The following is a 17,854-nucleotide window of genomic DNA, read 5'->3' as shown; positions in this document are numbered from 1 at the left end:
CGTTCCGCCTACTAAGGTTGGATTTATTGTTTTCATTAATTCATCTATTAACCTGATGCTTGCTGAGTCCCTTGCCTACGTCAGCCTTGGGCCCTGAGAGGGCTGTGGCAGGCTTGGCTTACCTCCTGCCTGCCTTCTGTGCTCACATGGAGCCTGCAGGGCACTGTCTGGCCAGTGCTGCTCTGTTGAGATGCAGCCTCTGAGGTCACAAAGGAACGTGCCTTCCCCAAAGGGCCCGTGTTTCCCCAGCTAGCAGAGTAACAGATGAAAGGCAGAATCGGGGTTCGATTTCTGATTCGCAGCCCGCAGAGAATAGCCACATAACCAACACGGACTCATTCATTAAATATGGCAGAGCTGTTCCTCGCGGCATCTTTCAGGAGAGCCTTCTAGCTTCCTGCCTCAAAGCAGCCACGACTTGGAAATTTCTCCTACCTCATCGATAGCAGTCTCAGCCACCATTTGACCATTAGAGTTCCTTCTGGGTCTAGAATCGTGTGGGTCTCGAAGCAGGAGACAGGATGGCTTTGCTCTTTCACGAGAAACCTGCAAAGACGCTGTCATTAAAGAAAGACTGGCCCTGCTTCTGGGTTTCTTGCTGTAGGTCTGAGGTTGGGGCTCTGTGCCCCAGTACCCAAGCGGTGATCTGTGGCAGGTGAGTACCGCTCTCCTGGTAACAGCAGGCTAGCTGGTGCACAGCAGGTCCCTGGGTTAGGCCGGTCTGCGGGACCTTTTCCAGGGATATACTGGGTGGCCTAAGTCCATCCCCTTTGCTTCGTTCCCTGTTAGGATTTCTCCCAACTGTGACTCCAAGTCTCTGGTGCCCTGGGGCTCATGGTTCTGTCTGTGAAGAATAGTTGGTACAGAGCAGGTCCCTAGGCAAAGAAGATGGACATCAGAAGAAGAAGAAAACAGGAAACAAGCTAGGAACCTGCCACAGACGGCCTCTGAAAGGCTCTGCCCTGCAGACTATCAAAGCAGACGCTGAGACTTAATGGCCAACTGTTGGGCAGAGTGCATGGAATCTTATGTATGTAAGAAGTGGGAAATAGTAAGATCTGGAGAGGACAGGAACTCCATAAGGAGAGCAACAGAACCAGAAAATTTGAACACAGGGGTCTTCCCAGAGACTCATACTCCAACCAAGCACCATGCATGGAGATAACCTAGAACCCCTGCACAGATGTTGCCCATGGCAGTTTAGTGTCCAAGTGGGTTACATAGTAATGGGAAGAGGGACTGCCTCTGACATAATCTGATTGACCTGTTCTTTGATCACCTCCCCCTGAGGGGGGAGCAGCCTTACCAGGCCACAGAAGATGACCATGCAGCCACTCCTGATGAGATCTGATAGATTAAGATCAGAAGGAAAGGGAGGAGGACCTCCCCTATCAGTGGACTTGGGGAGGGGCATGCGTGAAGAAGAGGGATGGAGGGTGAGATCGGGAGGTAGGAGGGAGGGCCTTATGGGGGGGATACAAAGTGAATAAAATATAATTGATAAAAGTTAAAAAAAAAAAAAAAAAAGAAAGACCGGGAGAAGGGTCAGCACCGATTGTAGGGCCGGGCAGAGCTAGGCTCCTCTGCACCGGTTATTGTCCACACTGCCTTACTTTAATCTTTTAAACCTGTGTAAGGCCCTGTAGGTGGAGTCACCCCCCCCACCCCCCTTTGCTGAGGATAAGCAACAGGTAAGTGGTGGAGCAGGCTGAAGCTTCTGTCTTAGGTTTTCCACTCTGATTTGCAGCTGAAGACATGGACAGAGCGGTGAAATCATGAGCTTGAGTGGTTCCTGGGGTTTCTCTAAGGACTGCTTAGGAGAGGGGAGCTACTGGGGATTCTGAAGTTGATCCTAGACACGTGTATGTGTGTGTGTGTGTGTGTGTGTGTGTGTGTGTGTGTGTGTTTTCATCCTTCTTAATTCTCCAGTAAACTCATCCTAAAGTGATTGCAGAGAAACTGCCAGTCTCAATAGCCAATCCCCCAGGGATTTCTCATTCCCAGGAATATAACTGAACAAACTCGGTTTCACATGTACCATCTTGTGGCTGGATTTGAGGATGATTGCAGCAGACCTGGCCTAATTGTTTAATTTACCACTCGGAATCAGGGGCTAGTTTTTCTCTGTGCAAAGACAAAGACAGTGAAATGCAAGTGAATGCTTTGGTCCTAATGTCCAGAAAGCAGTCTATGCCGGAGGCGTCAGGTACTAGTGGAACCAGAGTGCCATGCCCAGAGCAGACACCGTTCATAACTGGGATGGCTTTCAATGTGAGGTCTGGGGAACTCAGCCCGCCCCTGCAGTCTGCCCATCTGTGTACTGGGAGAAGAAATGAGGCACTTGTTCTCCCATCCCCGACCTCAGGGCTGCTTTAGAAAGCTGAGGTGTTTCCAAGGAAGGTGGCATTCATCCCCACGGCCTTTCTACTGTTCATTTTACAGGCCCAGAATGTGTCATGCAACCGTCCCCTGAGCCTCACTCCAGCTCTGCTGAGGATACAGCATTGCCCTGGCTCATCTTAGAACCTCATTTCCTACCAGATTATTCCGAGACAACAGAGGTGCCGTCTGTGACTCTAGGGCCAGAGGCCATTCCTTTGCAGGCCCAGGCAAGCAAGTGAAAGCAAATCTCCCCCTGCCCCCAACCACCACCACCACACACACACAGCACTCCTGTGTGTTGTGAGGCTCTGGACCTCTGGCTTTGGGAAAGAGAGAGGATATCTTCATAGAGTTTGAAGCCTGGGCCTTCTGAAGGAAAGTATCTTTGGCTGAGTCTCGGGCCCTGAGTAGCTTTCTTCCCCTCCTGAGTTTGGGTTGTATTAATCAAGATGTGCATCTAAAACAAGAGAGGTGAAATTCAGTCTTTCTGGATATAATTTACCTTATATATTTGTATACATTATGTAATAATGTATATATAGTGTGATGAGGTAGGTCGGCATATTTTAGAGGGTAACACCATATTAGAACAGGTTCAGAGAAGAACTGAAGAGCTCACTCTGGTCTGCGAGCATGGAAGAGGTAGGGTAGTAATTGTAATGTCAGGTTGAGGCCATTAGCACACCCATGTCTGAAATGTGTCAGCGATGCTTACAGTGGTGTTGGAGGCTTTAAGCAGGTGGCCTTATGGAGGGAGCAGTCTGTTTCATCTAAAGAGATCTGCCGCTTTCATTTTGAGGGATATCTTGTTTGTTGTATTTCATTGCAAAGTATCTGATGAACGAAAAATTATAATGAAAAGACAGAAGACCTGCAATGTCTTATGTAGAAGCAATCACTACCTGCGTTTGATACAGTGTTTCTGTATTTTGCGTTTTGTTTCTCTTTACAAAGTTAAAGTCAGAATATAGGCACTTTGAATCCTTTTATTCACGATCACAGGCATAGTCTTTAGCATTAAATTTACTAATTTGTGGGAAACATACATTTTAATGGTTTCATTAAAAATTTCATTAGTATTTTATCCTAAAGCTGTGGAGTGATTTTATCTAATCATTTCTTCTAGTGTGGGTCATTAAGTTTATGCCCTAGATTGTCTTTTTACAGTAAACATAGTCATGCATAAATTTTTGCATGCATTTCAGATTATTTCCTCCAGCTAAATTTCTAGAATCTAATGTTCAGAAATAATAGCAACAAATTAAATTTGTTGACAGATCAAAGTATAGGAACAATTTAAAACTTAGTATACAATGCTATGTGGTTTCACAGAAACATATCAATTTTTTTGTTTTGTTAATAAACTAGTTGTATCTCTCCAGGCTGTCGAGATGGCCCGAGTGTTAAGAGCCCTGGATGCTCTTCCAGAGGCTCTGGGTTCGATTGCTAGAACCCAGGGGATCCAGTACCCCCTTCTCGCCTCTGCAGGCACCAGGCACCACCGTACACCTAACATACGTGCAGGCAAAACGCTCATACGTGTAAAGTAAAAATTAAACAAATCTTTTCAAAAAATGCTTTTCTCCAAATAATCAGAAGATTTAACCTTAGCTGATTGTGAATAAAAAGGGGCCACCACTCACCTCTAACCCCAGCACTTGTGTAATCACGGTCTTTAGGAAGCTGAGGCAGGAGGATCACAGGCTTCATGCTAGCCTGGGCTACATAGTGAGACCTTATCTCAAGTAGTAAACAAACAAAACCTGAACTAAAAGGCCGATTCTGGAGTATGTCGTCGTCATTAGCAGGCACAAAGCTAGTTTAGCACCCTGGCTGTTTGGATACAGGGCCTCAAATAATGTTTGCAGAATTCTGCGGTTCGCTTACCTCTGCAGGAAGGGCTTGTTGGTATGAAGTGTTTATGTGGCCTTGGGCAGGGTGGCAGTAGCTGAACTTGAGTCAGCAGGCAGTCTGACACAGTCAAATCTTGCCAAGGAAATGCTCATTTCTTTGGATCTAATAGGTCTGTTTTCTTGATGTGAACAAAATTGTTTTTCCTGTGAAATGTTTTATGAGCTAAAGGAGGTGGATCCTTGGACCTCATAGTGTTCATTGGGCTACTCATCTCTTGCTTGTTTGGTTTTATGCTCACTTCTCCAGCCAGTGAGGGATTTCGGTGAGCTCTGGACCAGGAGTTAGAGGAGTGGATTCTAATCAGGTCCCACCACTGTTCCATGCCTTAATTTCATTGACCAAAGCATAGAGAGAAACAGTTTTTTTGGGGTATATCCTCCAAAATGCTTCTCCTTCTTTTCCTCCTCTCTCCTTTCCTCCCTTCCTCCTTCTCTTCTTTCCTTTCTACACTCCCTTTCCTTTTTCTTCCTCTGAGATAGGGTCTCATGGACCTTACACTGGCCTTGAACTTGCTAAAGTAAACAAAAGTGAAAATGGTTTTGAGCTACTCTGATCTCCGTTTTTCCATGTCCCAACTACTGGAATTCCAAATGTTTGCCCCATACCCAGGTGGTGTCTTCGTTTAGCAGTTTTTAAAAGGTGAGATGACAGCATCGTACCAAAAACAGTAGAGAAAGGAGTGTCAGGACTACACAGGGAAGCTGGTCAAAGATGCTGTGGTGGGTTTTTTTCGGGAGACACAGGAAGACAGATGTGGTCATGGACACTGGGAGGAGAGCTGGCCACGTGGCTGAGAAAGGCAAGATGGTGATGAACACATGGCTCTAAGAACAGACTGATGGAGCATAAGCCGTTCTGGGAGCCATCAGATTGGCAAGTGATTGGCTTTATGTGGGTTTTAAAGGTACTAAGATTAGGGTAGCTCACAGTCTGCCTAATATAGTGCCCACAGCTTAAAAATAAATCATACCCTCTCTGTGTCAGTCCTTGGGGAACTAGCTGCTTAGAGAAAACTGCGGTCGTAATAATTTCCTATATTAATTAATATAGAGAGACTAAATTTTCTTTCTACATCACGCACTAGGACTTTAGCTCCTGTCTTTGAGTGTCTTTTCTGAACATTTCCCCATCGTTTAAAGATGCTGACAACACCTCTGCCTTCCTTAGGAGATCAAGTGACAAACGGTCATGTATGTAACTTGTGGGTTTCCTTAAGTGTTGATCACCCAGCTCTACCTTGCTTCTGAACGCATTTTCCCACCTGTTCAACACCTCCGAAGACTGAGTCTTTTTTGTTGTTTAAGAAGCACAGAAATCATTTTAGGAGCATGTGAAGATAGTGAGGCCCAGGAAATTCATGCCACATTCCAGGTGGGGCATATACCTGTGATCCCAACACTCAGAAAGCTGAGGCAGGGGGATGATGTGTTTGAGGTTGGCCTGAACCACACAGTGAGACCTGGTCTCAAAAGACACATGCACATGCACACACACACACAAATCAGCATGCCACAAAAGCAGAGTAGTGGTTTTTTGTTTGTTTGTTTGTTTTTGTATCATTTGTCACAAGTCCTTGAAGCTTGGGTTATATTCCTCTATCCTTCCTCCCTCCCTCCCTTCTTCCCTTCTTCCCTCCCTCTTTTTAATTTTTTTTCCTTTAAAAATTTTTAATTGGGCTAGGGAAATGGCCCAGGGATTAAGAGAACTGGTTGCTCTTTTAGAGAAACTGGGTTTGTTTCTTAGCACCCACATCATCCCCTGTAGTCATCTGTAACTTCAGTTCTAGGGGATCCAAGGCCCTCTTCTGGCCTCGGCAGCACAAGACGTGCAAATGATATATAGACCTACAATCAGACAATACACCCACAGAGCAAATCAACCAACCAACCAACCAACCAACTAACCAACCAACCAACCAACCAACCAACCAACCAATATCTGTCTATCTATCTATCCATCCATCTATGAATAAATAAGAGCCTTTTCATTTGTGTGTGTGTGTGTGTGTGTGTGTGTGTGTACCACCACGTGTGTGCTCCTGCACTTGTGTAGGACTTGGTTCTCTCCTTCCACCAATTGGTTCTTCAGAGAACTCAGACCCTGAAGCTTGGGTCCTACTTTCACTTTTATTTTGATTGAGGCAGAGTCTCCTGTAGTCCAGCCTAGCCTCAGACTTTGTAGCTAAGGTTGACCTTAACCTCCCGGTCCTTCTGCTTCCACTTCCCAAGTGGTAGGATTATAGCTAGCTTAGGTTTCCTCCTCTTCTGCCACAGTTGTCTGAGCGCTCCTATAATGTCTTGCCCTGCTCCACCTCCACAATGACCAGCCATTAGTGGTTCCTAGGCCTGCAGACTTCCCCTCGGATCTTCAGGGGGCACATGGAAATGACCTGGCCTGTTTTCCCCCTTCCTTCCCCACTGTTCCCTCTTGATGTTATGAGCTCACCTGCCTCAAGCCTTCCTGTATGTCACACACTTTTCCGACGCCCGGGCAACCCGGAAGTATTAGGTCACCTAATTAGCATGTTCCTATTAGCAGGTTCCTATTAGCATGTGGTGTCTTTTGCTTCTCATATGGGCATAGCCAGTCACTCACGGAGAGATTTGGGATTGTGCTGTGTGGACATGTGACGACTGGCCTGGAACCCAGGTCCAGCCACTTGGCCATTAGATGTCAGAGTGGTGTAGCTGCTGAGTTCACAGTAGGAGGTGGAATGGAGATACCCAGTGTCCTCTGCCCTTAGGTACCACCCTGTGCCCTTCTGTCTTAGGTGCATTCTGTTAGAGCCTCTTGCCCCATTGTGTGCGGGAAGGCCTTTTGGTCCTTGCAGCTGCTTTCATCGGTTTGAGTGGCATTCGAAAGTGGGAGGGGCGGGTATGTCAAGCCCAGGCTTTCTGATTTCCTAGAAACCATTATGTATCTGAATCACGGGTTGGTGATGCTGCAATTATCTGCAGACTCTACGTGCACATGTGGCTGGGGGTGCTTATGTGGGACATGAATGCATGGTAATTTGCTTACAGAGTAGGAGTAGGGGGGTTTGAGGAAAAGCCGCTCAAAATCATCCCAGATTTTGTTGAATCCGATTTTTTTTTTAAAGGACCCAGTTTTGGTGGAGTTGCTGTTGTTTACAAAACCTAATATCTATTTTATTTTGTTATTTTTTTTCAGACCGTGTTTTACACTGTAGTCCAGGCTGGCCTTGCATTCCTGCCTCAGTCTTCAGTGCTAGGATCAGAAACATACGCTGTCCTGCCAGGCTCCCTTCAACTAGAAACTGAATAACAGGAGGACATAGGAACTGCCTCTCAGTTTACCACAGACTTATGGCTAAGAGTCACATTGCTAATGAACTGGTCTTAGTGACAAAGCCTTGTGACGAATTAGGATATGAAAAGATTATTGAGTCCCAGACAGGATGTTGGTTCCTGGTGATTATTCATCCATTAGTTGAGCAAACATTTATTGATTACTGTGTATCAAGCATGCCTGCGCCTGAATACGCATCACCCCATTTTCAAAGGCGCTAGATGAATTTGTGCTCTATTTTAGGAATGTTTAGGAATTAGCATTTCCTTGATTATGGATGCCTGCGTGTTCAGTTCATAGGAGCGGAGCTTACTTGTGTCATCAGTTTGCAGGATGTTGCACTGAAAACACGTGTGTCCCTCTTTGCCTAGCAGCACACCTCTGCACTTTTCAGGTGGACTGTGACCATCAAGTGAATGGGGACAGGAGACAGCAAAGTTAAATGGGTTTCCTTCATTCTAACCAAGCACCGCTCTGGTACGGCTGCATTCACTTTTCCATTTGCATTTTCATGCAGAATAATATATGTCCAGGAAATCTTCAAATCTCATCTCTGTTGGGTCTTTCTTAAGGGGCCCCAAGAGATATGTTGACAGGTGACTGACACAGAGATCAGTTTGGGGATTGTAGGTGTGCTAGGTCAGCCCTGTTACAACTGCCTGCATGTGTGTGAGCCGACTTGCAAAGCAGGCCTCACTCTGTGGGCCAGCTGGGGCCTTGCATGTCTTTCATCGCTCTTTGTTGGTGTCAGGAGTAATAAAGGTTTGTATTTGGCTGTGTCATATTGGTAGAATCAGTGCTCCTGCTTGTGCAGTGAAGACCCCTCTGGGAAGGACCTGGCGACCATCTGTTCCCACTTAGAAAGGCCAAGCAGGGCCAGGAAGCTTCCTAGGGAATGCTATACCAGAAAAGCAAAACTGGAAAGAATGGGGAGGAAAGGAAAATGCTGTATGTGTCAGAGAGGGCAAGAGCTAGAGAGCAAAAGAGAGGGAGGGATAGCAGGAGACAAAGTGATACAGAGAGAGACAGACACATAGGAGAAACGCACCCAGAGGGAGGTTTGGCCAGGGGCTGGAATGGATAAAGAAGTGTTTAGTTCAAGGAACTCTGGAGAGAGATGGGGCTTGGGTATCTTAAACCTGTTCCCATTAGGCAAGCTCCACATGCCCAGCTCCAGCCTAGCCCGATCTTCCGTTAAAAGCATTGAGGAGGGAAGGTGAGGTAGGCAGTCTTTTCTATTTTCCAGGTTTCTGTTTTGTAGATTTGAAGTTTTATTCACAAGGTGGTAGGCCAACCATCTCATTTAGTTCAGGAGACGGCAAGCTAGCTCTGGACAGAAGCTCCGTGCTCTCCCGTCTCGTCTGTGAATTGTTATTTGAAACAAATCCGCACTCACCTGTGACTGCTTTTGCACAAGGGTGGAGGCGCGTGGTTGTGCTATGTGTCTCCAGTCTGTCCTGCAAAGCCCAAACTGCTCTGCCTGAGAACTTGGCCAAGCCTTGTTAAAGTAGGAGGAGGGGTTCATTAATTTCCCCTAACTTCCATATATGAGTGAAGTTTAAAGCCCACTGGTGTTTACTGAGTTAGTATTGTCAGAGTATCATGTGCCTTTATTGATGCTCAGGGATTGCAGTATAGAAATGGGAACGATTTATCACATCACATTAACTAGAGCAGTAGGACCGCCAGGAAGATGGTGTAGACAGACAGACTCCCCTGGTTTTCCTAGTGTTTGCTGCTAAATATCCCCAGAATATATACAGATTAGACTAAGAAGGTTCAGAATGGTAGATGGAAGATTGGCTAAATACTTTGAACCGTTAGGAACAGAAGGCTGATAGATCACGTTTTTCACCCTCTTACGTATCTAACACTGAGAACAGAAGAAGGCGACATCTCAGAAATGACGTAAATCACAGATTCAGACTAAAACAACTAAAGCATAACCAGCAAACAAAGAAAAAAAGATCATAAGTGCTGGAGAGATGGGTCAGCAGTTAAGATGCTTACTGCTCTCACAGAGGACCCAGGTTCAGTTCCCAGCACCCATATAGAGACCCCCAACCACCTGCAACTCCAATTCTTGGGGTCCAGTATCCTCTTCCAGCCTGCACCAGCCACATACAGAGCCCACATACATGAATTCTTACAGGCTCATATATGTAGATATACATTTTCTAATATATATATATATTTTGTAAAGATTCTAATTTTATTTTAAATTATGTGTGTATGTGTATGAGTATATGGTTAGGTGCGTGTGTGTGTGTTTATGTGCAACTGAATTCAGGTCCTTTGCAAGAGCGGGATGTGCCCTTAATTGCTGCACCATCTCTTCAGGCCCAAGCTTCGGTTTCTTTAGTTGTGAAATGGAGATAAGGCAAGGGGTCTTATGGTATGATTGCTTGGATCTAGTGAAGTTAGACCGTCAGGGCCTCCTATAAATGGTAGGAATGCTGTATAAATAGAAGGAATTAAGCAGCGCCCATTTGTGCTGTCGCAGCTGCTGCCAATACATGCCTTGTAAAAACTACCCTATTATTTAGAGACTGAGAACTGTTTGGATGGTGGCAATGTACTGCTTTGGGAAAAGCAGTTGCTGGTGGGATTTTTATCACATAATTAGAGAGTATGTTAAATGTGCTAGTGAGAAGTAGCTGCACTTGGCTGCCCGGCTTTAACACAAGCCAGGGTTTGCCCTTCATCCCCAAGGACGCCCTGGGATGCAGTCCTTGTCCTGGCTTCTCTTGTGGCACTAACTTCTGGCCAGCAGAAACCCTAAGAAGTTCTGGGTATGGGGTCGTGCCAGTGCCACAGTGGTCTTTGAGATGCTTTCACATCTGGTTACTTCGTCCATCTGAGTACTGGGCAGCCACTGCATGTGCCGAAGAGCAGAGCAGAGCACCTAGGGAGGAGTACGAGCCATCAAGATCCCAAGTTCATCTGTTTAGGCTGCTTCTCTGTTGGCGATTAGCTAATTAATTAATTAATATTTCAGGTTCTCTACAGTGTTACAGTGAAGAATGAGATACTACAGAAAAATCATTAAAGCAACAGGCTGGCATGGAGTAACTGCTCAGTGAATGGGAGTCTTTATCTCATTTCCTAGTCATCAAGTTCCTCTCTTGTCGAAGGCATGAGTGGCCGAGGTGGGAGGAACCATCTTCTGATTCCGGCTAGCCTTGGCTTCTGCCAGCTGGCTGTGGGGTGGGAAGAGCAGAGAAGAGTGTGTTTCATGGGTTGTCCCGTGAGGCCAGGGATGCTATGAATGCCACATAGCTCGACCTGTTCACCTCCCAGACTTCCCATCGTTTTTTATATGCCAAGATCAGGCCTGGCCCTTTCTTCCTGATTGATGCTGTCGATTAATGCTGGCTGTAAGTAGGCACACATGTCTCAGTCCTAAAGTGCTGTTGAACTGTGGATCGTATCTCTTCTTATCTGGGGTGGGCAGTGGGGAGATCAGGTTCCATACATCCCAGGCTGTCCTTGAACTCACTGTTCACGTGCACAAAGGTGAGGATGACTTTGGGCTTCTGATCTTCCTCATTTCGCTTCCTGAACACTGGCATACAGGGCAAGCACTCCATCGAACACGGAAGTGCGTCAACTCTGATTCGGCTTAGCCATCATTCCTTAAGCGTTCTCACCCCTATTTCTACATTTTGGACCAAATAATTCTTTCATGTGTGATGTCATCTTGTATACTGTAGGGCATTCAGTAATACTCCTGACTCCTGCCCTTTGCCCTCTGCCCTCTGCCCTCTGCCTCCTAATGGTACCTTCTGGTTGCGACCATCAATAAATGGCTCTCAAATTTGTCAGGTGTTCCCTGGAAGGGCACAGTCCCTTCCCTGGCTGGGAAGCATCAGTTCACTGTATTTGGGACACTGCATGTGTCCGGCCTCCTTACCTATGTTATGCATACCTGAGGAGGACTTTCTGCTCACTGCCTCTGGACCGCAGAGTCGCTGTCTAATGTATGTTTGATGACTCGATGCGCTCATCTTCCTTTCCTGGTTGAGCTACCTTCACAAGCCTAGCAGAACTGACTGTCTGTGGCAGATGGTAGGGACTGTCTGCATAGAGGTCCTTAGAACAGTGGTTCTCAACCTGTGGATCACAACCCCTCCAGGAAGTCAAACAACCCTTTCAGAGGGGTCAACAAAGACCATCAGAAAACACAGAGATTTACACTACTATTCAGAACAGTAGCAAAATTACGGTTATGAAGTAACGACGGAATATTTTTAATTAAATGTGTTTATTTTTATTTTATGTGCATTGGCGTTTTGTCTGAATGTATGTCTGTGTGAGGACGACAGACTCCTGGAACAGGAGGTATAGGCAGTTGTGAGCTGCCTTGTGGGTTTGGGGAATTGAACCCCATCCTCTGGAAGAGCAGCTAGTGTTCTTAACCACTAAGCCATCTCTCTAGCCTGCAATATTTTTATGGTTTGGTGGTCTTCACAACGTAAGGAACTGTATTAAAGGGTCACGGCATTAGGAAGGTTGAGAACCAGTCTCTTAGGATCTCCTGGCTGCCATTTTGCTTTCCTTATGGGCTGAGTCCCATACATTCAGAATGCAAAGAAACGAGGCATTTCTCGTAGTCCTTGTCAGATTTACTTTGTCAAGGATGAGTGTAGAAGCAAACTCCTGGAAAAGTCCATGTGGACTTGGGCTAAGCTGATTGTTCCCTTTGAGACTGGGTTTCACTTTATGAAGGAAGAGGTATAAACTCAGTGATCTCTGTGAAGTTCAATGAACAGAAATTTCATTCTGAAGACCTTTTCTTTTATATTCCCGGAAGAGAACCTGATAGAAGAGTCGCACCAGGGTTCTCCTACATACCGTAAGGGCCGGCCTTTTACTGGTTATCTTTCAGTCCTAAACAGACTGTCATACAGTGAAGATCCTAGGGTGTCTCTGTGCCCCGAGAGTAGAACCTGGAGAAAAGAAGCCAGCTTTTAGATAGATGTAAATAGAACTTTGTAGCCATCGGAATTGGGGGACCTTCCATCACTTGGGGTGATGTAGTAGAGGCTCCTGGAGGCTTGTAAGCAATGAAGTGATGCGACTAGCTGACTTTAAACCCTTTCTGGTCCTAGGGGTTTTAAAATGTTATATGTTAATTATATATATTTAGTTTATGTGTTAATTCTAGGGAGGTGGGGGGGATCTTCCTGTCGGGAGATGAATCCTTTGTAGGGATAGCTGCTAGTGTTCAGGTTTTAAGGGAAGGCACCCATGACCGCAGGTGTGGTGATCCTTGCTTTACTACTCTAGGGGTGTACACCAGTCTGAGGGCCTCAGGGCCACAGGGGCCCTGTTTTACCTGTAAGATTGTTTTTGAAAAGGCAGTTAGAGTGGGGAATAACCTGAAGTATAGGGGCTCAAGGGTACATTGAGTTAACACTGGTCTGGTCACTTCATTTGAACAGTGACCGGCCCCCACCTCAACCTGTAATAGCTCCAACTGCCTCATTCCCTGTGAGCTGACTTGCCTCACAGAGCAGCAAGCAAAAGCTTGTTTTCCCTGCTATCTACTGCCTGCCTCCTTATAGCTATAAATCTTTTGTCATAGGAGGTAGCTGGGACCAAGAGTCAAAATAAATCTATTTTCTGTGAACATTCTTTCTCCTGGGCTCATGATTGTCTCAGCTCTGAGCTGTCAGAGGCCAGCCCTCTTCTGTGATGCCCTTGGTTTTCACGTACGTGTTTCTGTAGGACGCCATAGAGCACCTGTTCCACTCTGTAATTGACTGGACATGGTTTTGCTACTTGTAATTACTTCTAGGTAATCGCCATCTGCCAGGCTGCAGCAGTGGCTCCTCATGAGTGTGGTTCTCACACACTCAAAACTAATGCTTCCTTGAATGTGGACTAGGAGGTCACTTTAATTCAGACCTAGGGAGAAGGTGACACGTCCAGATGGCGGTGTGACACCGGCTGTCCTCCCTCTACCCACTGCCTTTCTTTCATCTCTGTTGTTGTAGACAACCACCATGGCACAACATCTGAACTGACGATCACCCAACCCCCTTAGCTGGGTCCCAACCTGTCAAGCAAGATGCCAGTGTGCATTGCCGCCCTCGAGCCTGGAAAGTTTGGAAGAACTTTTTAAACTTCTCCTTGGCTGTCTCCTATTTTACTCTCATGGTGTCTATGGGAGACTGTTCCTATGCTTCCTCTCCACTAAGCATGTATTTCTATGTGGAAGTGTTGAAGGTATGTTTGGCTAGCTTTGGAAGTGAGGTTGAGTGGCGCTGGAGACTTGAAGAGATGGTGACTGGTTGGTTCTCCTGGCTTGGCTTGGCCTGCCATGGACCAGTGTCTTGAAGAGTAGAAAGTTATTTTCTCATCCTCAGGGAGGCTGGTCAAATTGAGGTGTTAAGTAGGGTTGGTCCTGGTAAGGATGTTTTCTGTGGATTGCACATGACTGACTTCTTGCTGTTTCTTCACCATATGCACATGAGGAGATGAGGGTTGGGGGATAGACGTCTTAGTTCTTAAAATTATATATATATAATAGTGTGTGTGTGTGTGTGTGTGTGTGTGTGTGTGTGTGTGTGTGTGTGTGATTCTCTGTGAGGGAAGGCATACATGCCATGGCAGGTGTGTAAAAGTCACAGGACAACTTAGTGCAGTGAGCTCTCTCCTTTCACTTTTTGTTTGTTTTTCAAGACAGGGTTTCTCTGGCTGTTCTGGAACTCCCCTTGTAGAGGACCAGGCTAGCCTGGAACTCATAGAGATCTCCCTGCTTGTGCTGGGATTAAAGGCATTTGCCACCATTGCCTGGGTTTCCTTTCACTCTTACATGGATTCTTGTTATCTAACCCAGGTCATCAGGCTTATGTGGTAAGCAGTTTACCTGCTGAGCCATCATGCCAGCCTTCTCTTCCTATTCTGATAAGCTTGCAGCCTTACTAGATTAAGACTTTCCCCACTTTATTTAATCATTGTTTCCTAAAAACTTAGGACGACATTAATAGACATCAATAGACAGATTCCAGGACATGTATAATTTAGTCCATGTTATTTTTTGTTTTACTAGAAAGCACTAACCTACTTTCTAGGGCTTAAAACAAACAAACAGCAAACTTAGTGAGGCTATTCCTATTAGTATCCTGGTTCTCTCTTTCCCTGGCATTTTCCTTACTATATGGGGAGCCTCTTTCCTTCCTCTCCATTTGATTCTGTTCTCACAAAATAGCTGACCCTTACCAGGAGAACTGGTAAGTGTGTAGGTTTTCTACATGACCTGCCATGGACACGTAGAAAGGAGGCAAGCTAAATTAAGTGTCCAGCTCTGAATCATCCTTGACCCCCAGGAGCAGTTAATGTTTTAAGTTAGTCCTTATAGTCTCCCTCTTCTTAAAGATTTTTTTTTTTAAAGAAAAACAAAGACTCTAAAAGATGAAATGGTTGGAATGAGATACAAAGAATAACTTAGCCTAGCCCCTCATCTCTGGTTCATGGTATAGCGGTGAACTTTTAGGCAAATTTGTGGAAGGTGATGTTTTGAATCGTTTGTCAAGTCACCCTTCCTGGCACTGGTTTATGTTTGAAGGGACAGTAAGAGGTGAACAAGTCCCCAAGCCAGCCTTCGTTATTCGTCTTAGTTTCACAGCTTGCTGAAGTTATAAAATATCACGACAAAAGCAATTTTAGGGAGAAGGGGTTTATTTGACTCGCAATTCCTGGTTACACAGCCCATCATGGTGGGACAGTCACAGAGACAGGAACTTGAAGCCGCTGGTTCCTTTATGTCCACAGTCAGAAGAGAGAAACGAGTAGTTTGCATTCCGATGCTTGGCTGGCTCTCCCATAGACAGGCCATAACTCCTGCCTGGGGAATGATCCTTCCCTCTGCCATTCCTGTAATCAATAGAGTCTCCCACAGTACTGCCCAGAGACCCTTCTCCCAGGTGGTTCTAGAGCTTTGCTAGGTAACACTGACTGTCGCAGTATTATTCTTAGCCACATTAAGAAGTAGGGGCTTCGTGACTACCAGGTGTCTGAGCAGGTCTCTGAAAGGTTTTACCTGTTACATTGAAAGATCAGTTAACATTATTTTTCATTCAGGTGACAATACCTATTTTGTATCTATCTTGGACGCTAGGATGGAGTGGTGAAAAAAGTCAGCTTGCACCACCTGCAAGGAACATAGTCCATCAAGAGCTGCTCAAAAAGAGGGAAAGCATGCCTGGTACTGGGAACCTAGCTGATCACTCAATGCTAGTGAATTCATGGTTATTGGAGAAGAATCTACAACCATTACTTTACTAAGCCAGCATAGTCTGTAACAACAACCTGCAAACATTTGTCCTTATATGCAGAGAAGTGTGGTCTTCACCCCACATGAGGAAATTTCTCTTTGCAAAGAAGACTGCTACAGAAAACCCACAACTAATCACAACGTAGAGATGTGCTTCCCAGTCCCAATGGGTACGCCTCCAGACACTGCTCTACCCGAGGCTCAGGGAACATTGAGGAAGAGGGGCGAAGAGATTGCAAGGGCCCAAGGATCCAGGAGTATGCTGTGAGATTGTTTCTCTAAGGAAGGGCAGAAGCTGCACACCCATAAAATCTCACCAGCCTGCCTGCCCAAATGTCAGCTGAACCAGGACGACACTCATGGACATGGTGATGTGGACCAGGAAACTCCCACAACGGCACAACCCTACACAGAGAACTATAAGCAACTGTGGAAAGCTCGGAGTAGGAGAGATGGTCCTCTCCAGGGAGGAGCACACCAATTGGTTGTCCAGTGCCAAATGGTCAGCCCTGAAAACACACATACAGATAACATTATATAGACTGAGCATGTTGTGTTTAGGGATACACACACACACACACACACACACACACACACACACACATGTATTCATTCAATAACCATTAATGAAAAAGAACCATGAAATTGGAGGAGGGGGTTGAGGTGGGTGGTCATGTGGAAGGGTTTGGAGGGAGAAATGTTATAATTATACCATAATCCCCAAAATAAAAAATAGCAAGGGTGGGGGGGAAGAAAATATAGTTCACTTCTGAACATCTGTCTGCACCCTCCTCACACACATCCTCATTGACTGTAAAGATAAATCTTCGAGCAGCTGAGGTTTGCAATGGGTGATTATGTAGGCTCTGACTTCCCCTTCTTCCCCCCAACCTGGTAACGGATGTGCGTTTAGAAATGGTGGTGAAACAAGAGGGCTACAACGAGACGCTGGATGGTAACTGTGAAAGCTTGGGTTTATTTCAGGCAGATCCGTTCAGGAGACCTAGCCGTGGGTGGAGGTCAGGGAAGGAGCAGTGGGGTGAGGGAGAGGATGGCTTATGGCGTGGCCATGAAGGTTATCCTGTCCCCATCCTGCTTCTGTTCAGGTTGTTCTTGCACCTTGGCCCCTCCCTGGACTTTGGCTGTTGTTGTATAAGGAGCGAACCTTATATAAATACAGCATACAGTTCATGGACAATACCAGTTACTGGGAGTCTGGAGATTCCTTTGAAAGCTTCTTCATGGCTACTTTGAGCTTAAAGCCACAAACTACAGATTCTTGCCCAGTGTAACCATTTCTGAACATCCCGTGACATGGCACAATGCAGGCAAAGCGGGTGGTTGGAGCCCCTGACCTCATGGCAGATTAGGCTGCTCACCCTAGTTGCCAGGAATCTATCTATACCCAGGCCTGGATAGCCTGGAACTCTAGCCTGTTTCCACAGCCCTTGATTAGTTCCATGTGTATTTAAATAGTATTTAAGTGGACTGGCAACACTCACTCACAGCACCGGTGAGATAACCATCATTTCCTGCACCAAATCTTCCCCCCTCTCATAATTGACTTCTTTGTTTTGCGCTTTTTGTTCAGTGGTGGATATACTCGGGTACTGCCCGCTCACAGAATGTTTGCATCATAGGAGTCTCCCATTGACCCTGTGCAGGCATGTTTGCTGACACATTTTGCAGCTGGAGTTGCCAGAAGCGGGAGGCAGAGCATTCTGCCTTTACCTGGATTGCGTGCTTTAGTGAAAGAGGATGTGCCAGCCCCCTGATTGGCATCCGATTGTCCCATCCGCCATCCTGTCCAGCGAATTGGATAGTTTTAAAGTTCACCACTGGATGAATTATGAGCTTTCTTGACTTTGGTCGGGATGCCTGGAGTCTGTCCCAGCTTGGGCAGGTGCTGTGCCAACCTCCCTGGCAAGTACCCATGCCAGCGGATTTTCCTATTGACCCCTAGCTCTC

General features: G+C 46.0%; 1 protein-coding gene across 6 annotated transcripts in view; it reads left to right on the top strand.

Annotated features, from left to right (window-relative positions):
• Nos1ap (nitric oxide synthase 1 adaptor protein) overlaps positions 1-17,854 on the top strand; it is a 287,498-nt gene that overhangs the window by 114,674 nt on the left and 154,970 nt on the right. The window lies entirely within an intron of this gene.

Source organism: Meriones unguiculatus, chromosome 11 (assembly GCF_030254825.1).
Source record: "Meriones unguiculatus strain TT.TT164.6M chromosome 11, Bangor_MerUng_6.1, whole genome shotgun sequence".
NCBI lineage: Eukaryota > Metazoa > Chordata > Mammalia > Rodentia > Muridae > Meriones > Meriones unguiculatus.
Note: the sequence above shows the minus strand (reverse complement) of the source record. Positions and strands in the feature narration are given on the sequence as shown.